The sequence below is a fragment of the Malania oleifera genome, chromosome 4 (assembly GCF_029873635.1).
Source record: "Malania oleifera isolate guangnan ecotype guangnan chromosome 4, ASM2987363v1, whole genome shotgun sequence".
Lineage (NCBI taxonomy): Eukaryota > Viridiplantae > Streptophyta > Magnoliopsida > Santalales > Ximeniaceae > Malania > Malania oleifera.
Window position 1 is genome coordinate 99,186,031 of NC_080420.1, and position 22,140 is coordinate 99,208,170.

At 39.2% G+C, this 22,140-nt stretch overlaps 1 protein-coding gene across 8 annotated transcripts in view; it reads left to right on the forward strand.

The window, feature by feature from the left end:
- LOC131153538 (probable inactive histone-lysine N-methyltransferase SUVR2) overlaps nt 1-22,140 on the forward strand; it is a 91,692-nt gene that overhangs the window by 16,703 nt on the left and 52,849 nt on the right. The gene's annotated exons all lie outside the window — the stretch shown is intronic.

A 22,140-nucleotide genomic window follows, 5' to 3' on the forward strand; every position in this document is an offset into this window, starting at 1 on the left:
CTTACGGTGGTTGGTTTTAGTTAACATGGTCAGATCACGGATGGTTAACTAGGTTACATCAAGTGCCTCAGTGACATTTGCTGCTGTTGGGACGTAGACAAGTCATGGTTAAGGAGAAACCCTGCTACACATAAGTGTTGACTCGTGGGGAGTATACAATGTCAATGTCAATTGCTTTTAGTGTTGACATGTTGACTATACAGGGCAATTATTTGGTAGTTTACCCTTGGATGGCTAGTAGACAAGCTTGGTTAGTGGGTAAATTCGTGGGTGGACATCTGGGCATGTTTTTAGCTATTTACTTGTAAGTGCTATTTGTTTAAGCCTTCCTGGAAATTTTTGGTTACAACCAACACAACTTAGGCAGTTGGGGTTGTCAATTGTAGCTACTAGGCAATTGGGGGTGTTGACTGTGTATTAATTTAACATTTGGGTTGTATAGGGCATAGGGGGATGGGTTGTATGTTTCCTACACATGTTAGAGTGTATTGGGAGATGTTGCTCTTGTGATGCTTGTTGCCTTGTGAATGTTTATTTGAATTGCTATACACTCGTAGGATTTAACTAAAGATTGTGTGTGTGTGGCATTGGCTTAACCAAGTGTGTCACTTGGTGCCACATAGTGTCAAGTTTGTGTGTTGTGAGCTTAGACCCCGTGATAGTGACCGTCATATAAATATTAGTATAGGTTTTACTCTTTGGATAGATGTAAGTTGTAGTGTAAAAGTGGGAATATGACTCCTTAGACAATTTGATGTTTCTTAGGGCCAGAGTTAAAATAGTATATAAAGCTCTTTTGGGAGGGTGAGTGTTCATCAGTCTTGTGGTACTTGCTAGCATTTGTTAAACATGTTTAACCTACTTGCCTCCCTAGCTAAGCGCACCTTGCTTACGGAGGTGGTGTTAATGAATTATGTTGTTGAAAGGATTTTAGTACTTAAGATTAGTTTGGGGAAGAGTGGTAGCGTGGCAATTAATGTGCAAGTAGAGGGTGTTAGAGAGTTATCTTTGGAGATAAGGTGCATTGAATTGGAGTGGCTGTTGTCCTATCTAGGGTTCCTTTGGGGGTAGTTCTAGGTTAGTTAGCTTTTGAGACCCGATAGTTGAGAGAGTGTTCAAGCATTTGGTTGGGTGGAAGGGAGTTTTTTTTTCCCTAGGAGGTAGGGTTACTCTAATCTAGGCTTGTCTTTCTAGTGTCTCGTTTTGTTTTCTTTCTATTTTTAAATTCTAGTGAGTGTTGCTAGTAAGATCAAGAGGATTATAAGAGATTTTTTGTGATTATGTATAGGGGCTTTAGAGATCATTTGGTGAGTTAGGAGGTAGTTTGTAGGTCTAAATAGGAGGGCAGTTAGGGTTTTGGAAATTTTATGTTTAAAAAAATGGCTTCCTTGGCCAAATGGCTTTGGTAGTTCCTTTTAGAGGATTCTTCTTTGTGGCGTATTATTAAAAACAAGTTTGGACTTGAAAAAAATGGGTGGATACCAATATGGGTTTTGGATGTTCTTTAGAAAGTCTGTGGAAAGCTATTTCTCAGATTTACTCTCTTTTTATTCCCTACACTAAATTTGTGTCAAGTAAGGGGTGTAATATTCGTTTTTGGAAAGACCTTTGGTTGGGGAATATTGTCTTGCTCATTTGTTTTCCTTGCCTATTTTGATTAAGCTTAGGACAAAATGGTTCCATTTCCTTTTTCCTTGTTGATCTAAATGTTCCTTTACCTTCTTGGAATTTCCATTTTAGTATATCCTTGAACGAAAAGGAAACAAATGAGTTATTTTCATTGTTGGTCTTGTTGAATAATTGTTCAGTATCCTTGGAAGATGATAGCTGAGCTCGGCTGTTGGATCCCTCAAGGGTCTATTCTTTCAAATCTTTTTTGTGAATTCTTGGTTAGCATTGACTTTTCCTTCCCTCTCTATAGAATTATTTGGAAGGCCAACACCCCCCCAAAAAAAAATCAAAGCATTTATTTAGTTGGGTTTGCTTAATAGAATAAATACTAATAACTTGTTGCAAATTAGGAGGCCTTTAAAGGTCCTCTCTTCAGATATATGCGTGCTTTGTTTTAATTGCTCATAATCTGCTCCACATCTTTTCTTGCATTGTAATTTTGCATGGAAGGTTTGGAACAAGTTATTTAATTATTTAGGAGAAAGTTGGGTTCGTCCAGGGACAGTGGAGGAATTTTTTTGCAATATCTTACGTTGGGTTTGGTAGGAAGAAGGAAGGAAAAGTGCTATGGATTAGTGCTTTATTTGCAATGTTTTGGGGTTTTTGGAAGGAATGAATCTCACATATTTTTTGGGAAGAAACAAGGTTTTTTTTGGTGCGGGAGAAGATTCATTTTGTCTTCTCTATGGTGCATGGGTTATGGTAATTTCAAGGGGATATGCTTTTTAGATATTCAATGGGATTCACATTCTATGTTGACTTCTTAGGTTGTGCTGATTTTTTTGGATTGTTTTTTTTTTACACTTTTTGGTTTTTCTATTTTTTTTTGTGGTTCTTGGACTTTGTTAAGAAGATGTCTCTTCTCTTGGTTGTACATTCTTATTCTATCTAATGAATTTATTTTGCTATGAAAAAATGAATTATGTTGCTTCAATGTTTACCGTTTTCTCGCCTTTTGCTTTTATGAATTGTTTATTGCTTTTGCTTACTTTTCGTTTAATTGCAGTGAATGTGTTCTTATGGTAAACCACGGTAATCTTTGGCTAAGTGGTTAAGCAAGATTGTCTTAGCCAGTGCTGCACAACCCTTCACAAGGTGTGAAATATATGGCCCGTGGCAGTTGGTATCATAGCTTGGTTACTTGCTACATATATTTTGTTGCTTTCGTTGTAGGATTGTGTTAAGCATTTGTAAGAGACCATGCCAACCAATACGGAGAGAATTGAAGCACTAGAGGCACAAGTTGATATAACCAATAATATTTGCCATGGAAATAGTCAAACTTGCTAAATACGTTGATGCTTTGGAGGGATCACTAAAACATCAATAAAGTTCCATGATGGAGATGTTGGAGGACATGTGATGCTAGAAACTTTACACGCTAGATGGCGGATTTGACTGCAAAGGTGAACTTGATGGTTCTTGCTATGGGAAACTCTAATACTATGGAGTATAGAGGAACGAAGGGGCCAAAACTTAGAACATATGGGGGTTCTTGTGATGCTAAGGAGTTGGAAAACTTTTTATTTGATATAGAACAATACTTTTGTGCAATGAGGGCCGATTCATAATAGGTGAAAGTATCCATGATAACAGCATACTTGTTTGGTGACACTAAGATGTGGTGGCATACCAAGCATGATGAAATTAAGAATGAACATTGTATTGTTGATTGATGGGCAGACATGAAGAGAGAGCTCAAGGTCCAATTCATTCTTGAGAATTTTGGGTACAATGCTCGAGTAAATTGAGAGATCTTAAGCATAATGGTTCAATTAGGGAGTATTTGAAACTGTTTTTTGCTTTGATGTTGGATATTCGAGACACGTTTGAGAAAGGCAAGTTATTTTATTTTCTTGAGGGGTTGAAACCATGGGCAAAGATAGAACTTTATTGACAAAGAGTTCAAGATTTGCCCACTGCATAGGCTACTGTTGAACACTTGACTAACTATGTTGGAGAGAGTTCCACAATGTCCAAAGAGAGTGGCGAGGGTGGAAACTGCAAAAATTCTTTCAAGAAGGGCAAACCAAAGGTGGGGGAGTTGACACCGAGGCATCAACTTCAAAGCAAGCTTCGTCGTATCGATCATTGATACACTTAATGCTAAGGGTAAGATGACATGCTTCTTATGTTGAGTTCCTTGGAGAGTTGCTGATTGCCCTGAAAAATCATCCCTCCATGCCTTACAAGCTTCCATTGCAGAGGGGGTGCTGCAAGATGATGAGGATGAGGAAACCCTAAGGATGGGTGCAATGTGGTTAGTCAACGCATTGGAGAGAGAGACAAAAGAGATAAAAGTTAACTAGGCTAAAGGCTTAATGTTTGTGGATCTATAGATTAATGGGAAGAGCACCCGTGCTATGGTTGATATCGAAGCTATCCATAATTTTGTTTCACAGGCAGAAGTGTAGAGACTCAATTTGACCATAGAGAAGGATTCAGGTTGCAGGGAAGTAGTTAACTTTGCAGCTCAGCCTACTCTTGGAGTGGCCAATCAAGTGATTGTAAAGCTTGGACAGTGTGCGGGATATGCGAATGTGACAACTATATCGTTGGATGATTTCCAAGTGATTCTAAGAATGGAATTCTTGAGGGAGACTAAGGCGGTGCTAATGTCGTTTTCCCTTTTTCCAATGAGACCATCCTTGCATGGTGCAAGCCGTTGTGAAGAAAGGAGATGATAAGAAGTTTTTTTCTGCCATGAAACTCAAAAGGATTGAGGGTGAACAAACATATCTTGTCACACTGGTGGTAGATGAAGACGTAGGCGAAGAGCAGGTGCCTACTATCATCCAACCTATGTTGGATGAGTATAAATTTGTGATGCAAGACAAACTACCTAACAACTTGCCTCTGCAATGGGGTGTGGAGCATAAGATTGAGTTGTTACTAGGAGTGAAGCCCCTTGCTAAAGGGTCATATCAGATGGCTTCTCCAGAGTTGGTAGAGTTAAGGAAACAACTTGATAAGTTATTGGAAGCGCACTATATATGTCCTCCCAAAGCATTATCCAGAGCATTGGTGTTGTTTTAGAGAAAACATGATGGGAACATGCAGATGTGTGTGTGCTACTGTATGCTCAACAAGTTGATTATGCGGGACAAGTATCCTATTCCACTAATTGATGACTTGTTTGTTTAGCTAAGTCATGCAAAGTACTTAACTTGTGATCAAGCTATTATCAAGTGTGGATAATAGACGTGGATGTACCTATGACAACCAATGTGAGATTGTATACGGCTAATAATTCTTTATGATGCCATTCGGAGTGCTCCAGTGGCATTTTACACCTTGATGAACTAGGTATTTCATGAGTACCTTGATAAGTTCGTCGTGGTATACCTAGATGAGCATTGTTGTCTATAATTCCACTTAGGAGGAACATAAGGAGCATCTATGGAAGGGTTTCGAAAGACTGAAGGAGAACAATCTTTATGTGAAGGGAGAGAAGTGTTCTTTTGCTTAGCAGAGCATCAAATTCCTTGGGATGTGATCGAGCACGGTCATATTCGAATGGATTTGGAGAAGGTTAGAGCTAGTCAAGATTGGAAGATCCCAATGGCAGTGAAGGAGTTATGTTCCTTTCTTGGACTTGCCAACTATTACAGAAAGTTTGGTACTCAAGGAGAGCTGCTTCTTTGATAGAACTGATGCAAAATGGTCATAGGTGGAATTGGACACAAAAGTGTTAGGGAGCCTTTTACAACTTGAAGGATGTTAGGAGGAAAGATCCGGTATTTGCACTTCTAGACATCATGAAACCCTTAGAGGTACAGACAGATGCATCAGACTATGCCCTCGGGGGAGTCTTGTTATGGTATAGGCATCTTGTTGCGTACAAGACCCGAAAGCTTAATGAAGTAGGGCGGAAGTAGACAAATCATGAGAAAGAGATGCTAGCGGTAATAAATTGCATTTGTGTGTGGCGGCATTACCTACTTGGGTCAAAGTTTGTGGTTAAAATAGATAACTTAGTTGTTAGTCACTTATTTACACAACCAAATTGTTGCTCAAGTAGGCTTGCTGGCAAGAATTTGTGGCAGAGTTTTATTTCCTATTTGAGCTCAAGGTGGGGCGGATGAACCAAGTCACAGATGCCAAGTAGGAAGGCTAAGCTTGCGGCCTTATGGATGGTAACGCACTTGACATTAAGTAAGGTTACCGTGACAATGCGGGAGTGCATTAGGGAGAACTTTGCCAAAGATCTAGTTTCCCAAAACCTCATGAAGTTGGCGAAAGAGGGAAAAGCGTGTTAGTTCTAGTTAAAAATGGATTGCTAATGACACATTGTAACGACTTTTTGTGGCTTAAGCAAGAGATTTGAGGAAGACATTGTTGATAGAGTGTCATGACACCATATAGGCAAGTTATCCAAGATGACATCGCACTTTGACATTACTGAAGCAGCAGTATTTGTGGAATAACAGCCAGTAGTGTGAACAACGGCCACGGTTGGTGAATGATGGCCAGCAGTGTGAATGACGACCACAGTTGGTGAATGACGGCCACCTACCATGGTGGGTGAGCCACCGCCATCTACCATGAGATCTTGCCACATGCTAGAGGCGATAAATTGAGACCCCCCACCGAAGCTTAACTACACGCATCTCAACTGCAAGTTGTGTCTTCTGTTTTTCCATATTTTATTCTCTGCGCACATGTTAAATAGGGACCCGAGTATGTAAAGAATACACAAGTGAATATACAATTGATTCATTCTCATTCTCTACATGGTATCTGTGGGAAAACATTGTTAATAATTTGCATTATATTATGTTTATTTTATATTTGTAGTGTAGCTGTAAATAATGCTGCAAATCAGGCAGCATGCTGGCACTGAACATGTGCCTGAAATTCTGGCAGCATTTAGGTGCTGAAAATTTGCCTGAAAATATGGCACCAACTATGTAAACTTCTTCTATATAATGATAGCAAACCCTATGGAAGGGTAAGACATTTCAGACCAAAGAATGTAGACCCTAAAATCTAACATGGTCTAAAATCCAACATGGTATCAGAGCTTGCTGCTGCTTCTTTGCTTTTTCACTCTGGTTTTTAGTTCAAAAACAGAGTATTTTTTGCATTGTTCTGTTCAGCCTTCATTGCTGAAATTTATTTCTTACCAGCCTTCATCGCTGGTGGTTGCCACCCTTCATTGCTGGTGGTTGTGAGTGATTGGCCTTATCTGCCATGAGATCATTGTTCGTGTTCAGCCTTCATTACTGAAATTTATTTCTTACCAGCCTTCATTGCTGGTGGTTTCGAGTGATCGGCCTTAATTTCCATGAGATCTTTGTTCGTGATCAGCCTTCATTGCTGAATTTCTTAGAGCATTTCTTACCAGCCTTCATTGCTGGTAGTTTCAAGTGATCAGCCTTAATCGCCAAGAGATCATTGTTCATGAAAGATGTAGCAGGGGTTAAGTAGTTTCAGAGTATTTTATCTAGGCTGGGAATGGAAAATACCCATTCGCCAGCTTGGGGGGGAGTGTGGGAAAATATGGTTAATAATTTGTATTCTATTATGTTTATTTTATATTTATAGTGTAGCTGTAAATAATGCTGCAAATCAGGCAGCATGCTGGCACTGAACATGTGCCTGAAATTCTGGCAGCATGTTCCAGAATTTCTGGCAGCATTTAGGTGCTGAATATATGCCTGAAAATATGGCACCAACTATGTAAACTTCTTCTATATAATGATAGCAAACCCTATGGAAGGGTAAGACATTTCAGACCAAAAAATGTAGACGCTAAAATCGAACATGGTCTAAAATCCAACAGTATTAGAGCTCGAGTTACTCTAAAACCCCAAGCAATCCATAGCTGCCCAAAAAGGAGACAGCCATGAGTCCAGGCAGTCGGAGAGTCAGAGATAACTTCCTCCATGGGCTCAGCTGGGGTATTTGAGAATTCTCCACTCCATCTTACTGTTGAAAAATTCAATGGTAAGAATTACAGAGAATGGGCATAGTCAATGAAGCTCGTTATTGACGGTCAGGGAAAGCTCGGCTTTCTTACTGGTGAGACTTGGTGACCACCTCCTACCGATGCAGTGGCATCCCAGATTGATAATCAAGCCACGATTGATAATCAAGCCGAGAGACCTCAAGGGGAGAAAAGCAGTAATAGTTCCAATTCAAGCGGTGCATTTAACTCTGAGCAGTTGGAACAACTCTACAAGATGTTCTCTACCTTTCAGACTTCGGGTCAGTCTTCCACAAATATTTCTTCAAGTTCTCTAGCCCAAAGAGGTAATTTTTTGCAAGCCTTGAGTATATCCTCTAGATCCAAAACTCCTTGGATTATTAATTCTGGCGCCTCTGACCACATGACCGATGCTTATCATCTTTTCTCATCATATTCACCCTGTGCTGGAAATTTAAAAGTTAAAATTGCAAATGGATCACCCTCGTCTGTTGCAGGCAAAGGGAATATCTGACTCTTTGACTCCATCACACTGGAGTCCGTTCTTCATGTTCCTAATTTATCCTGCAACATACTATCCATTAGCCAGTTAACTAAGAATTCCAATTGTTCTGCTAATTTCTTTCCTCTCATTGTGTTTTTCAAGACTTATCATGGGGGAAGACCATTGGAAGTGCTAAGGAGTGTGAGGGACTTTACTACTTTAAGGAGGCTAATGTGAGTGAACAACGTCAAATTGCTATCTGTGATTCTGCATTTGTTCCTAAGGATAGTGATATTTTGTTATGACATTTTAGAATTGGTCATCCCAATTTCCAGTATTTGAGACAGTTATTTCCATTTGTTCGAATAAAACATCATTTGATTTTCAGTGTGAGATTTGTAAAATTGCAAAACACCAACGTAATTCTTTCCCAAAGTCCAAATACAAACCAACCTTACCATTTACTATGATTCACAGTGATGTATGGGGCCCGTCTAGCACTCTCAATCGTACCCACACAAAATGGTTTGTTACTTTTATTGATGACCCACTTGTATATGTTGGGTATACTTGTTGAAAGACAAAATTAGTGCGTTATGTGTTTATCAATTTTCATTCCATGATTCAAACACAATTTCACAAAATCAAATTATGCGTATAGATAATGGCACAGAATATTTTAATCGTATTCTGGGAAATTATCTCCAAGAACATGGAATAATTCATCAAAGTTCCTGTGTCGATATCCCCAACAAAATGGGGTTGCCGAACGAAAAAACAGACATATCCTTGAAGTAGCTCGTGCATTGCTGTTTACTACCAATATGCCAAAAATGTTTTGGGGTGATGCCATTCTCACAGTTACATATCTCATTAGTAAAATGCCTAGTCGAGTTCTCTCTTTTGCCTCACCTCTTCAAAAATTCCAAGCATTTTTTCCAAACTCTCATCTCAGCTCAAATCTCTCTCTCAAAGTGTTTGGTTGTATTGCTTTTGTCCATATACATCATCAACATAAACTGGATCCATGCGCCCTCAAGTGTGTCTTTCTTGGCTATTCTTCTACCCAAAAAGGGTACAAATGTTATGATCCTGAAACAAAAAGGGTATTTGTTAGTCTTGATGTTACTTTCTTTGAAACTACTCCTTACTTCCAAAAGCCCTCGCTTCAGAAGGAGACTTTGAGTAGTAAAGAAGCTCAAGTTTTGGACTTCAATACCTTTATTACTGAACCTGAGCGTGTCAACACTGAACTTGTCCCAAACATTGACCCTGTCTTGAAAAGTGCTTCTAATCTACCAAATACAGAAGAAAACTTGAATTCAGGGGGAGATGCTGGAAAACAATATAACAAGGAGATACTTGTCTACTCAAGAAAGCCAAAATTAAAGTACACAGAGAATCTCATACCTGAGGCACCAAAATAGTCGGATCCGATGATAGATTCAAGCAACCATGAGTCTTCATCCACTCCTGATCAGGTAATGTCTCAAGTAATCTTGAGTCCTCCTTTGATAAACCTGCACAGGCTGATCTTAATTTACCTATTGCTCTTAGAATACAAACTTGGTCATGTACTGTCCATCCCATTTCCAAATTCATGTCTTACAATACTTTGTCTATAGGGTGTCATACTTTACCTTTAATCTTGATAGGATAAAACTTCCAAAGAATATTCAGGAAGCCCTTGAGATCCCTGAATGGAGAGAGGCAGTTATGGAGGAAATGCGGGCCTTGGAAAAAAATGGAACGTGGGATGTGATGAATCTTTCAAAAGGGAAGAAACTAGTGCGCTGCAAATGGGTGTTCACTGTGAAATACAAAGCTGATGGGACAGTGGAACGGTACAAAGCCCGCCTTTTTGCAAAAGGGTTTACTCAAACCTATGGCATTGACTACATAGAGACTTTTGCACCTGTGGCAAAACTGAATACCGTCTTAGTTCTCCTAGCCTTGGCAGCCAACCTGGATTGACCACTCCAGCAACTTGACATCAAGAGTGATTTTCTGAATGGTGAACTAAAAGAAGAAGTCTTCATGACGATACCACCTGTAAAAAGGGTGAAGAAAACAGAGTATGCAAACTCAAAAAGTCCCTGTATGGACTCAAACAGTCTCTAAAAGCCTGGTTCGATAGATTTACAAAGGTGATTAGGAGCCAAGGATATCGGCAAGGACAATCAGACCATACTATGTTCTTCCGGCAGTCTAAATATGGGAAGAATACTATTCTGATTGTATATGTTGATCACATCATCCTAACTGGAGACAACATAGCAGAGATGGACAGGTTGAAGAAAGTCTTGGCCAGTGAGTTTGAGGTAGAAGATTTGGGACAAATGTGGTATTTTTTGGGGATGGAAGTTGCTAGATCAAAGAAGGGAATCAATGTTTCTTACAAGAAGTATGTCCTAGACCACCTAACTGAAACTGACATGCTTGGTTGGGTGCAAACCAAGCGATAACCCCATTGAAGTAGGAAAAAGAAGAGAAGACATCGAAAAACCTGTTGAACAAGAAAGGTATCAGAGATTAGTTGGCAAACTAATTTACTTATCACACACTAGACCCGACGTTGCATTTGCAGTAAGTGTGGTGAGTCAACACATGCATTCACCAAGGGAAAGTCACCTAGAAGCAGTGCATATGATTCTTAGATATCTTAAGGGATCTTCGAGCAAAGGACTATTTTTCAAAAAATGTGAAAGCAAAGAAATAGAAGTCTTCACAGATGCTAATTGGGTAGGATCAGCAGAAGATAGAATGTCCACTTCCGGGTACTGCACCTTTGTATGGGGAAACTTGGTGACGAAACTTGGTGACTTAGAGAAGCGAAAAACAGAACATTGTGGCCAGAAGTAGTGCTGAAGTAGAGTTTAGAGTAGTGGCGCAAGGGATATGTGAAGGACTATGGTTATGGAAACTCTTGGAGGAGTTGCATGTCACGGTAAAGTTCCCTATCAAACTCTACTGTGATAAAAAAGCAGCCACTAACATCTCTCTCAATCCAGTCCAGCATGACAGCACCAAACATGTAGAAGTGGACAGACACTTTATCAAGGAAAAGGTTGAAGAAGGAACCATTTGCATGACTTACGTTCCTACCAAAGAACAAACAACTGACATCTTCACCAAAGGACTACCTCGACAAAGTTTTGATGATTTCCCATACAAGTTGGATATGGTCAATATCTATGATCCAACTTGAGGGGGAGTGTGGAATGACGGCCAGTAGTGTGAACGACAGCCACGGTTGGTGAATGACAGCCAAAAGTTTGAATGACGACCACGGTTGATGAATGATAGCCACCTACCATGGTAGGTGAGCCACCCCCACCTACCATGAGATCTTGCCACAAGCCAGAGGCTATAAATTGAGACCCCCCACCGAAGCTAAACTACACACATCTCAACTGCAAGTTGTGTCCTCTTCTGTTTTTCCATATTTTATTCTCTATGTACATGTTAAATAGGGACTTGGGTATGTAAAGAATACACAATTGAATATACAATTGATTCATTCTCATTCTCTACTGTATTATTGCACACACATGCGTTATGATGTGGTCGAGTATTTTTCTATAAAGGGAGCATCACAGTTGTTTTTTAAACAAATTGTGAAGCATTAGGTTGCTTTGAAAGACACTAGCAGTGACCGAGACTCAAGATTCACATGCAACTTTTGGGGAGAACTTTTTAGAATCCTTGATTCATAGCCATTCCTTCGAGTTACCACCCACCGGCGGATGGATAGACAAAGAGATTCAACGAGCTATTAAAGGAGTACTTGCACCATTTCATCATTGCCAATTAGAAGAATTGGGTGCAACTACTCAATGTGCCTTAATTTTGTTTCAATGCCAAAAAAATCTCAACAAGCAACAAGAGTGTTTTTAAGCTTGTTATAAGCCAGCAGCCGTTGTTACCTCACATAGTGGATGAACTATAAAAAGAGTCCAAAAGTCTACATCTTTACCAAAATATGGAGACAATGTAGATATTGATTGAGCCTACTTGAAGAAAGTTTCCAAGAAGATGAAAAAGTGAGCAAATTAGGGGAGAAAACCATTGTACTCCAACTTGGGTGAGTTGGAGCTTGTTAAGCTCCATCCTGAATATATCATGTCACTAAACTGACTCTGTGGTTGAGATAGGAGACTACTTTGCAAATATGAAGGACTAGTCCCCATGTTGGCTAAAGGCTAGAAGGCCTTTACAAGGTTGATCTTCTCACTTGGATGAAAGTGCATTCTATGTTTCATATTAGTTGCCTCAAGCCATTTAATGCCGGCGTTGAAGATTTAAGTAGAATTGGATTAACTAGAGCACCACCGAAGATAGTGCAACTTGATAGAAGAGACATTTAAGCCATCCTTGCAAATAGAGAGTTCACATCATTAAGGAAGATGCGGCATGGGTTTTAAGTGGAGTGGAAAGGCCCTGGAGAGGAAGAAAATAGTTGAATTTTAGCATAAGACGTGCAACCGTTCATAGATAAAGTTGAAAAGTACCTAGCGTCAAAGTCTACGAAGATGTCGACCACATAAGTGGGGGAGAAGGTCTTGGGCCAAGCTTGTTCAGGGCATTATGCTTGCCTATGACCACTTGCCTTGAGTGCATGGGATGGTTCACATCATGTAAATAGTAGTATAAGTTTTATGCTTCGAGTAGGTGTAAGATTTAGTGTAAAATGGGAGTATGACTCCTCGGAAAATTTGATGTTTCTTTATGCCTGAGCTGAAATAGCATGTAAATCTGTTTAGAGGAGGGTGAGTATTCATCAATCTTGTAAAACTCTCTATCATTTTTTAAATGTGTTCAGACTACTTCCCTCCCTCACTAAGCACATGTTGCTTGCAGAGGTGTTGTTATGAATTAAGCTGCTTCAATGTTTATTTCTTCCTTGCCATTTGCTTTCATGAATTGCTTACTGCTTCCCTTTACTTTTCTTTTTACTATTGTGAATGTCTTCTTGTGGTAAACCGTGGTAATATTTGGCTAACTAGTTAAGCAAGAGTGCTTTAGCTAGTGCTGCACAACCCTTCACAAGGTGTTTTTTTCGGCCTATAATGTTAGGGCCAGCTAAGCATGAGTGCTTTAGCTAGTGTTGCACAATCCTTCACAAGGTGTGAAATATTTGGCCTATTACACCAGGGCTAGCTAGCTTGTAGATCTAAAAGGATCCATTCATAGCTTGATGTTGAGTACTACTCATGTAAATCTTTCTTTTCTCATTTGACGCCTTATTATGTTGATGTGGTTTTCTCTTGCTATCAAGATATATGGGATAATGGGAGGCTAAAGTTCCTTCTATGATAAAGGTGTTTGGCAGGTGGTACTTAATTGACACCAACAATCAGCTACAGCTATGAGGCCTTCTAAAGCCTTTTCTCCTTATATGTCGCATTTGTGGGAATAGTTCCGAATATGTGTTTTATTTGTTCCGACATTTTTCTTTTGCCTGGGATCTCTAGAATACTCTTTTAGGAATTCTTGGTAAATTGTGGGTCTTTTCAAAGTTAGTGTGGGAAAACATGTTTAATGACTTGTATTCTATGATATGAATAGCTTAGTTTAGTTTATAAATCAGCTGTAAATAATGCTGCAAATCAGGCAGCATGCTGGCATTGAACATGTGCCTGAAATTCTGGCAGCATGTTTCTGAAATTCTGGCAACATTTAGGTGCTGGAAATCTGCCTGAAAATATGGCACCCACTATGTAAATTTCTTCTATATAATGAAAGCAAACCTATGGAAGGGATATTCAGACCAAAAAACTGACATGGTATCAGAACGTACTGCTGCTTCTTTGCTGCTTTACCTTGTTTTTTAGTTCAAAAAATAGAGTATTTTTGCACTTTTTCTGTTCAGTCTTCATTGCTGAAATTTCTTATAAGCAGTTTCAGTTCTTATTTCTACCATTGCCAGCCTTCATTGCTGGTGGTTTTGTTCAGTCTTCATTGCTGAAATTTTCAAGAACAGTTATCGTTCTTATCTTTACCATTGCCAGCCTTCATTGCTGGTGGTTTCAGTTACTTTTCTGTTCAGCCTTCATTGCTGAAATTTCTTTTCCGTTTCAAGTGCTTGGCCTTAATTACCAAGAGATCATTGTTAGTGAAGAATGTTGGAGGTTGCAAAGAAGACCGCTACAGCACAATTGGAGGAGATTGTTTGATCCCAACAACCCGGGGAATTGCAAAATATCTAGGCAGCATATAAGCTGAATGGAAAAGACTATCTCAACCAAGAAGAGGTCGAGAGGGTGAGATCTATTATTGGCAATCTTGACAAATCTTCAAGTACTTGGTCATCGGCATATTCAAGTGAGTTTCCTACACCTATTGGATTAAGTGTCTCGGGTGAAACCTTTGCCAACTCCTGGGTTATGGACTCGGGAGTTACTGACCATATGACCCACTCACCAAATGGTTTTTCCTCCTATTTGCCATGCCCAAGCAGTAGGAAAATAGCCACAGCCAATGGTTCCTTGACCACTGCAGCAGGAGTAGATGTCAAAATAGGCCCATCACTTATTTTAAAAAATGTTCTCCATGTTCCTAGATTATCCACAAACCTTGTCTCTATTCAAAAACTCACTTAAGATATACGTTGCAATGTGGTTTTTCATCATAGTTATTGTGTATTTCAAGATGAGGATTTGGGGATGATAATCGGACATGCTAGGGAACGGGATGGACTCTACTACCTTGAAGCACCGAGTCAGTCAAACATTACCAAGGGCAAATTTTCTCACTCTTTTGTTTTTGAGCATTTTTCATCCAATGAAGAGAAAGTATAGCTTCACAATCACTGACTTGGACATCCGTCATTTAGAGTCATTAAAATTCTGTTTCCTTCTTTATTTAAAGGTTTAAATGTTGAGAATTTTCATTGTGAAGTTTGTGAACTTGCTAAACATGAACAGGTTTATTTTCCAGTTAGTGATAAAAGAAGTTCTATTCCTTTCTAACTCATTCACAGTGATATTTGGGGTCCTTATAATATTCCTAATGTTTTTTGGGCACGATGGTTTGTGTCATTCATTGATGATTGTACTCGTGTTACTTGGCTTTTCCTGCTCAAACATAAATCCGATGCTAGTACTGTCTCCCAAATTTTTGTTCTATGGTTAAATATAATTTGGGGTCGATATCAAAGGTTTAGATTGGATAATGCTAGGGATTATTTCAATCAAGTCCTTACTCCATACTTTTAGAAGGAAGGAATACACGAGTCATCTTGTGTCAATACCCCACAACAAAACGGTGTAGCAGAAAGGAAAAATGGTCACCTTCTTGAGTCCACCTGAGCTTTTATGTTCTAATAAAATGTGCCTAAATGCTTTTGGAGGGAAGCAGTTCTTATAGCCACTCATCTTATCCTCACCTACACACTACCAATAATCTTGTCCCTAGGATATTCAGGTGCGTGTCATTTGTTCATATTCATAGTCAAAGTAGGGTAGAGCTAGATCCAAGGGCCTTAAAATGTGTCTTTGTGGGTTTTTCTTCGACTCAGAAGGGGTATAAATGTTATCATCCTCCATCTAAAAAGTTCTCTGTCTGGGCGGATGTTACCAAGAATAATCCTATTTCACCACTCCTTATCTTCAGGGGGAGGGTTCAACAATGGATGATAAGGATAGGGAGGATAGGGATATTTTACTTGATCTGCTGTCACTTCCCATATCTAAACCAGTTTTTTGTTCCCCTGTGCCAAATCTTGTGTCTAAGTCTGTGACTGAGCCTGTGCCAAATCATATGTCCAAACCGGTGCCCCGAAATTCCCCAAGCTGATTTTGCTCTTGAGAATGTGAGACTTGGCAAAGTGTTTTCAAGGAGGAAGGTGGCTATCCCTAAATCTGTGCAAGTCCAAGACTCCAACTCGAATCCTGATAATGAGGTAACAATATCTAACCCTTCATTGCAAGCTGAAACTGAACCTCAGGTTAATGACCAAGATCTTCCCATTGCTGTTAGAAAAGGAATTAGAAAGTGCACAAAACAACCTTTATATCCTCTCACATTTCTTGTCCTCCAAAAATTTTTCACCATCCCATAGATCCTTCCTTTTTAGCTTAAACACCATTGTCATCCCTACCACCTTATTCGAGGCTTTATCCAATGAGAAATGGAAACAAGCTATGAATGTGGAGATGGGGGTGTTGGAGAAAAAACAAAACCTAGGAGTTGGTGAAACTGCCGGCAAGAAGGAAACTCGTGGGGTGTAAATGGGTTTACACTGTGAAGTATAGAGCAGATGGATCAATAGAGAGATACAAGCCAAGGTTAGTGGCCAAGGGCTATACCCAATCCTATTGAATTGACTACCTAGAGACTTTTGCTCCAGTTGCGAAAATGAACACTGTTAGAATCTTGTTTGCTCTAGCATCTAATTATGGTTGGGACTTGCAGCAGTTTTATGCCAAGAATGCATTTTTGCATGTAGAGCTAGCAGAAGAAATTTATATGGAAGTACCGCCAAATTATGGGAATAATTTGGCTGCTCATACTGTGTGCAAGCTGAAGAAAGCCTTGTACAGTTGTAAACAATCGCCACGAGCATGGTTTGGAAGGTTTGCAAGAGTTACGATGATCATGGGATATAAAAAGAGCCAAGGGGATCATACGTTGTTCTTTAAACACTCACCTTAAAGGGCAGTCACAGCCCTCTTGGTATATGTCGATGATATAATAGAGACAGGGGATGATGATAAGGAGCGACAGATTTTGAGTCAGTGTTTGGCTAAGGAGTTTGAGATTAAGGCATTAGGGAGGCTGAAATATTTTCTTGGGATCGAGGTGGCTCACTCTAGATAGGGCATTTTTATATCTCATCAGAAGAATGTTACGGATCTCCTCAAGGAAACCGGCAAGACGGCGTGCAAACCAGCAAGTACTCCAATAGATCCTAACCTTAGACTTGGAAAGGCTGAGGAGGATGCTGCAGTAGATAGAGAAATGTACCAACGTCTGGTAGGAAGACTCATTTATCTATCTCACACATGACCGGATATAGCTTATGCAGTGAGTTCGATTAGTCAATTTATGCATGGCTTGAAGGAAGTCCATTTGCAGGAAGCTCGCCGAGTGTTACATTACCTCAAAGGGACACCAGGAAAAGGTATTTTGTTTAAAAGGAATGGAAGCTTAGTTCTTGAGGCATACATGGATGCCGATTATGCTAGGTTGATTGTGGACAGGAGGTCGACCTCTGGATATTGCACCTTTCTTGGTGGAAATCTTGTGACGTGGAGGAGTAAGAAACAAAATGTGGTGGCTCGGTTTAGTGCGGAGGTAGAATTCCCAGCAATGGCTCAGGGTGTATGTGAACTGTTTTGGTTGAAGATTATCTTAGAAGACATGAAGATTAAGTGGGATGGTCTGATGAGACTCTATTGTGATAATAAGTCTGCAATCAACATAGCTCATAATTCGGTACAGCATGATCGAACAAAGCACATTGAAATTGATAGACACTTCATCAAAGAAAAGTTGGAGAGCAGATTGATCTGTCCGCCTTATGTGTCTACACATGGCCAACTTGCTGATGTACTTACCAAGGGGTTAAGTAGTTCATTGTTTCAGAGTATTGTATCCAAGCTGGGAATGGAAAATACCTATTCACCAGCTTGGGGGGAGTGTGGGAAAACATGTTTAATGACTTGTATTCTATGATGTAAATAGCTTAGTTTAGTTTATAAAGCAGCTGTAAATAATGCTGCAAATCGGGCAGCATGCTGCCTCTGAACATGTGCCTGAAATTCTGGCAGCATTTATATGCTGGAAATCTTCCCGAAAATATGGCACCCACTATGTAAATATTTTCTATATAATGAAAGCAAACCCTATGGAAGGGATATTCAGACCAAAAAACTGATAGTTGGTAAAGGAGCTTTTGACTATTTCTTTTTATCAGTTTGGGAGAGGTAAGGATGTAAAAAGGTTGTGGAGGTGTGCTCTTTGTGCTATGTTGTCGGCAATTGGTTGTAAAGCAGTGCTAGCAGTTATTTTGCAAAGAGGTTAGTTAGTGGGGCTTTTTGGGGACAGGGTGAGCTATTCAACTTCTCTTTTGTTATAGCGCAAAATGTTTTAAATGATGCTGTTTACAAGATTTCAACTGAAACTGGGTGGCATTATTAAGTTGATGTTGTTTTTGCTTTTCGCTGTTTTCTTGAGTGAGGATTTCTTGTTCATCTTTATTGTGTATGTTTCTCCTTTCTAATTCAAAAAAGTTTTGTTTTCTATCAAAATAAAAAATAAAAAAATAAAATTATGACACAAGGCAGTGACTCTGCTTTATCCACTCTTCAAGCCTAATGGACTTTCAAATATGAGAGTCTCATGAAGATATTAAAGCTATTCTTGGGGTATCACCTTATATTTTACAAGCTTAAGGTTTTATGTGAATTTGTTCTTTGACATCATCTTAAAACTATTCTTGGGGCTTAGTTACAAATATAAGCTTAAACTTTTGGTGTGTTTTTTGATATCATCTAATATGTGTATTCTATGCAAGCAGAGTTGTGAGATTATTGCTCATCTTTTTTCTATATTTGCCCTTATATTTGGAGGTTGTGGAATCTTTCTTTTATTATTGATGAGGTTTCTTGGGGGTGCTTAATGTTTATGGAGGAGTTGTTTCTCTCAAGATTTTGGGGTCAGAGGAAGGGTTATAAGACCTTAGGGTACTGTGCTTTACATGCAATATTATGATGCACTTGGTTGGAGAGAAATTTGTGGATTGTTGGTGATAATCTAAACTTGATTACGATTTGATTGATCTCTACACTAGTTAACTTTTTATGTAAAATATTTAGGTGCTGGCGTTCTGCCTAGGCACACACTTGGTTTAAGTGCTAGCTTCTTGAGCGCTTGCTTTAATTATTGTCACGTCCCTATTTTCAACACATGACTGACCATGACTCCATCCAAAATCTGATGGAGGCACCAGGCCTAGGGAAGAATTTGCTTTGCAAAACCCTCATTTGAAAGATTATTCATTAAAACACAAGATATATGTATATATTTCATAATGCGGTTTTACTTTCTTTGTCGAGCATTGGACTTTATTTCATTTATAACATTTTGCACACTTCCTAGGTTAAATTTGTTTACCAACAAAACATAGGGTTTTTATCTTCTTGCCAACCTCAGATACATGTCAAAATGTGATAATATCTTTGGAAATCTTAGCAAGTGGGGCATTCTTTGTCCAATTATACCTAAAATTTTTGTTGAAGTAGGATGAGCAACCATGAGCTCGGTAGACATTCCTTACTCCTCTTCATTTATACAAGGATTTCACTGTTTTAAGATGTAGTTTCTTTATATTTATGTATAATCATATTGTTCAGTAGACATTCCTAAGTTGTTCCATATATTGGAAGAACTTAAAAGTTCCATAACTTCGATGCAATTGCAATGCCTGTCTAGAGCCTTGTTAAATTGGATTTTAATTGCAGTCTTCTTTTGAGTTTTTTTAGAAGGGGAGCTTAGGCACAATGGTAAAGTTATCACTGTGTAACATAGAGGTCATGGTTTGCAAAAATGCAAGTTAAGGCTACATACTCTATACCCATCATGGTCTACCCCTTCCTGGGTCCCCTCATAAGCAGGAGCTTTGTGCATCGAGCTTCCACGCCACTTTTTTTTAATAATCGTAGTTTTCATGAACACACTCCTTATTCTAAGCAATTTCTTCATCTAGAATTACCATCACAAGACAATCAAATAGTACACATGTCTTCAACATAGTAGTGTTGTCTCGAACAATTGTAAATTTCATCTCAAGAAAGTGCCAAATTTCTAGCTTGGCCAACCACCACTTGATGTAGAAATACCGTCTGGAGGTGTGAGGCCTTTCACCAAAGGGAGACGGCATCCCTACTTGCTCATATTTCATAATATCACAGCCACAAACAACATATAGTGCCAACTATTTCACATTATACAAATCAATTTATGCACACACGAGCTAAGCCATAGCAGGTAAAATTATCATCCTTGCAAGACCAGTATCATCACATGAAAATTTCCCAACTAAAACAAAATATGCAGCTGTAATAATCCAGGACAACATATATGCAGCCATATCTAGTAATTAGAAGTAACAAGCTTAAATCTTTCTTTGTTAGGATTCAATTTCATTCAAGTTTCTACCCTTTTTTCCTTAAAGAAATTCTATTTTTACCCCAAATCCTTTAAATGAATAAATGAAAATTAAGAGCACCTACCTTGATTATCAGATTCTCCAATTTGTTTTAGGGTTCCTCTGATTTTTCTATATTTTCTCCTGATTTTCCCCTGAATTCCCTGATTTTTATTGTGGAGTTTTCTCTCTTCCTTCCTCTCTCTCGAATTAGGGTTTTTACAGAAAAATTTTTATCGTGTGACGTGTTGTTACTTTTTTCTGCTCTGCATAGCTGGAAACGAGTTAAGAGAGCAGCTATTTGCTTCCAGCTATCTGCTAAGTATCTCCTTCTAGGCTGGAAACATGGCAGAACAATAGAAGCTGGCAACAAGGGCCCTGCAGTGTTGCCACCTGTTTACTAGGTGTCCCCTCCTGGGTTCCCCATGCTCCTCTGTCTTTTTCTTTTCTATATCTTCCCCAATATCCTATGTTAGTATGTTTTTTTGACATGGCTTTCCATAATCTCCTTTCATCTAAACCCCCCTCCTACCATAAATAAATTTGAATGAAATTTCTGATATGAATTAAGATAACTTAATTAAGACAAACATGGATAGTATCAGCTTATTCAATACGAAAGAAATGCAACAACCATGCATATTTATGAAAGTACTTTAAATTTACCATGGTTTAAAGGGTATGGTTAGCACAATATGCACTATCCTGTGCCCTGTGGGTGTAGGAGACAGCCCAGAACTGAGGTTCTTCTGGTGGGGAGGAGTCCTACATCTCTTGGGGAGAAGGACCTTGGAATCTTGGACATATATGTATGTGGGTTTGGGAACTCCACCCATACAATGCATCTTAAAATTGTGAGGGGTTCTCCCGCAAGTGGACAATATTGTGGCACTTGGTCCAGGCGTTATAGTATGGTATCAGAGCTGGATCCCAACCGGATGTGTGATGACACATCCTGGGGACAGCGTGTCCCTGTATGGAGGGTGTTGCCAGCTATCCTGTATTCTGTGGGAGCAAGAGACAGCCATAGCTGAAGTTCTTGGGGTGGGGAGGAGTCCCACTTTGCTTGGGGAGGAGAAAGGGCTCGACTATATATGTGGGTTTGGGACCTTCACCTGTCATGATGCATTTTAAAACCGCGAGGAGTTTGCTCCAAAGCATACAATATTGTGGCAGTGGATCTGGGCATCACAATTATGTTCTTATATTATACAATTTTGTAGTATTGTCCCTATCATATCCATTTCAAAGATGCGTATTATGTCGTCTCCCAAAAAAAAAAGAAGAAAAAGTTGGCAATTCACAAAACAACAAGCAAAAATCAAAAAATTTGAAGTTGCACTTAGGGCATAGTGTTTCTGTTGTGATGTGGATGATGGAAGACCATTATCTATGATGATGATGATGGTGATGGTGTTGAGGAGTTCTGATCCATTGAAATTTTATGCATCTTAGGATTTTCTGCCTGCTGCATCTTTGGATATTTTTTTTTCATTTATTGAACGTTGAGGCATCTTAGGATTTTCAATGAATCATTTTTTAATTATGGAGCTTATATTTAAAATATTATCCCTTTTGATGGTGTTGTCATTTATTGAGGCTCTTTACTTGATGATGATTTTAGTTAGCAAGCTTGTGACTGGTGCTGTTGGCAATAGGAGGTATTGGCGCAGTAAGAGCACCTTGGGCTTTTGACGTCACTGGTTTACAATCAAAACTTCCATAAGGATTCATATTTGCTGATAGTGTTTTTATTTATTTATTGTGTTTTGTGGAATTTGTATGCGAATTCTTATTGGAACAGATGCAGCAAAGGAATACTTGGCTGCGTTTCCCTGAGTTATCCCCCACACTGTTAGACAAAGCAGTTGCCAGTTGCATTTTAATATTCTAAACCTTACAGTT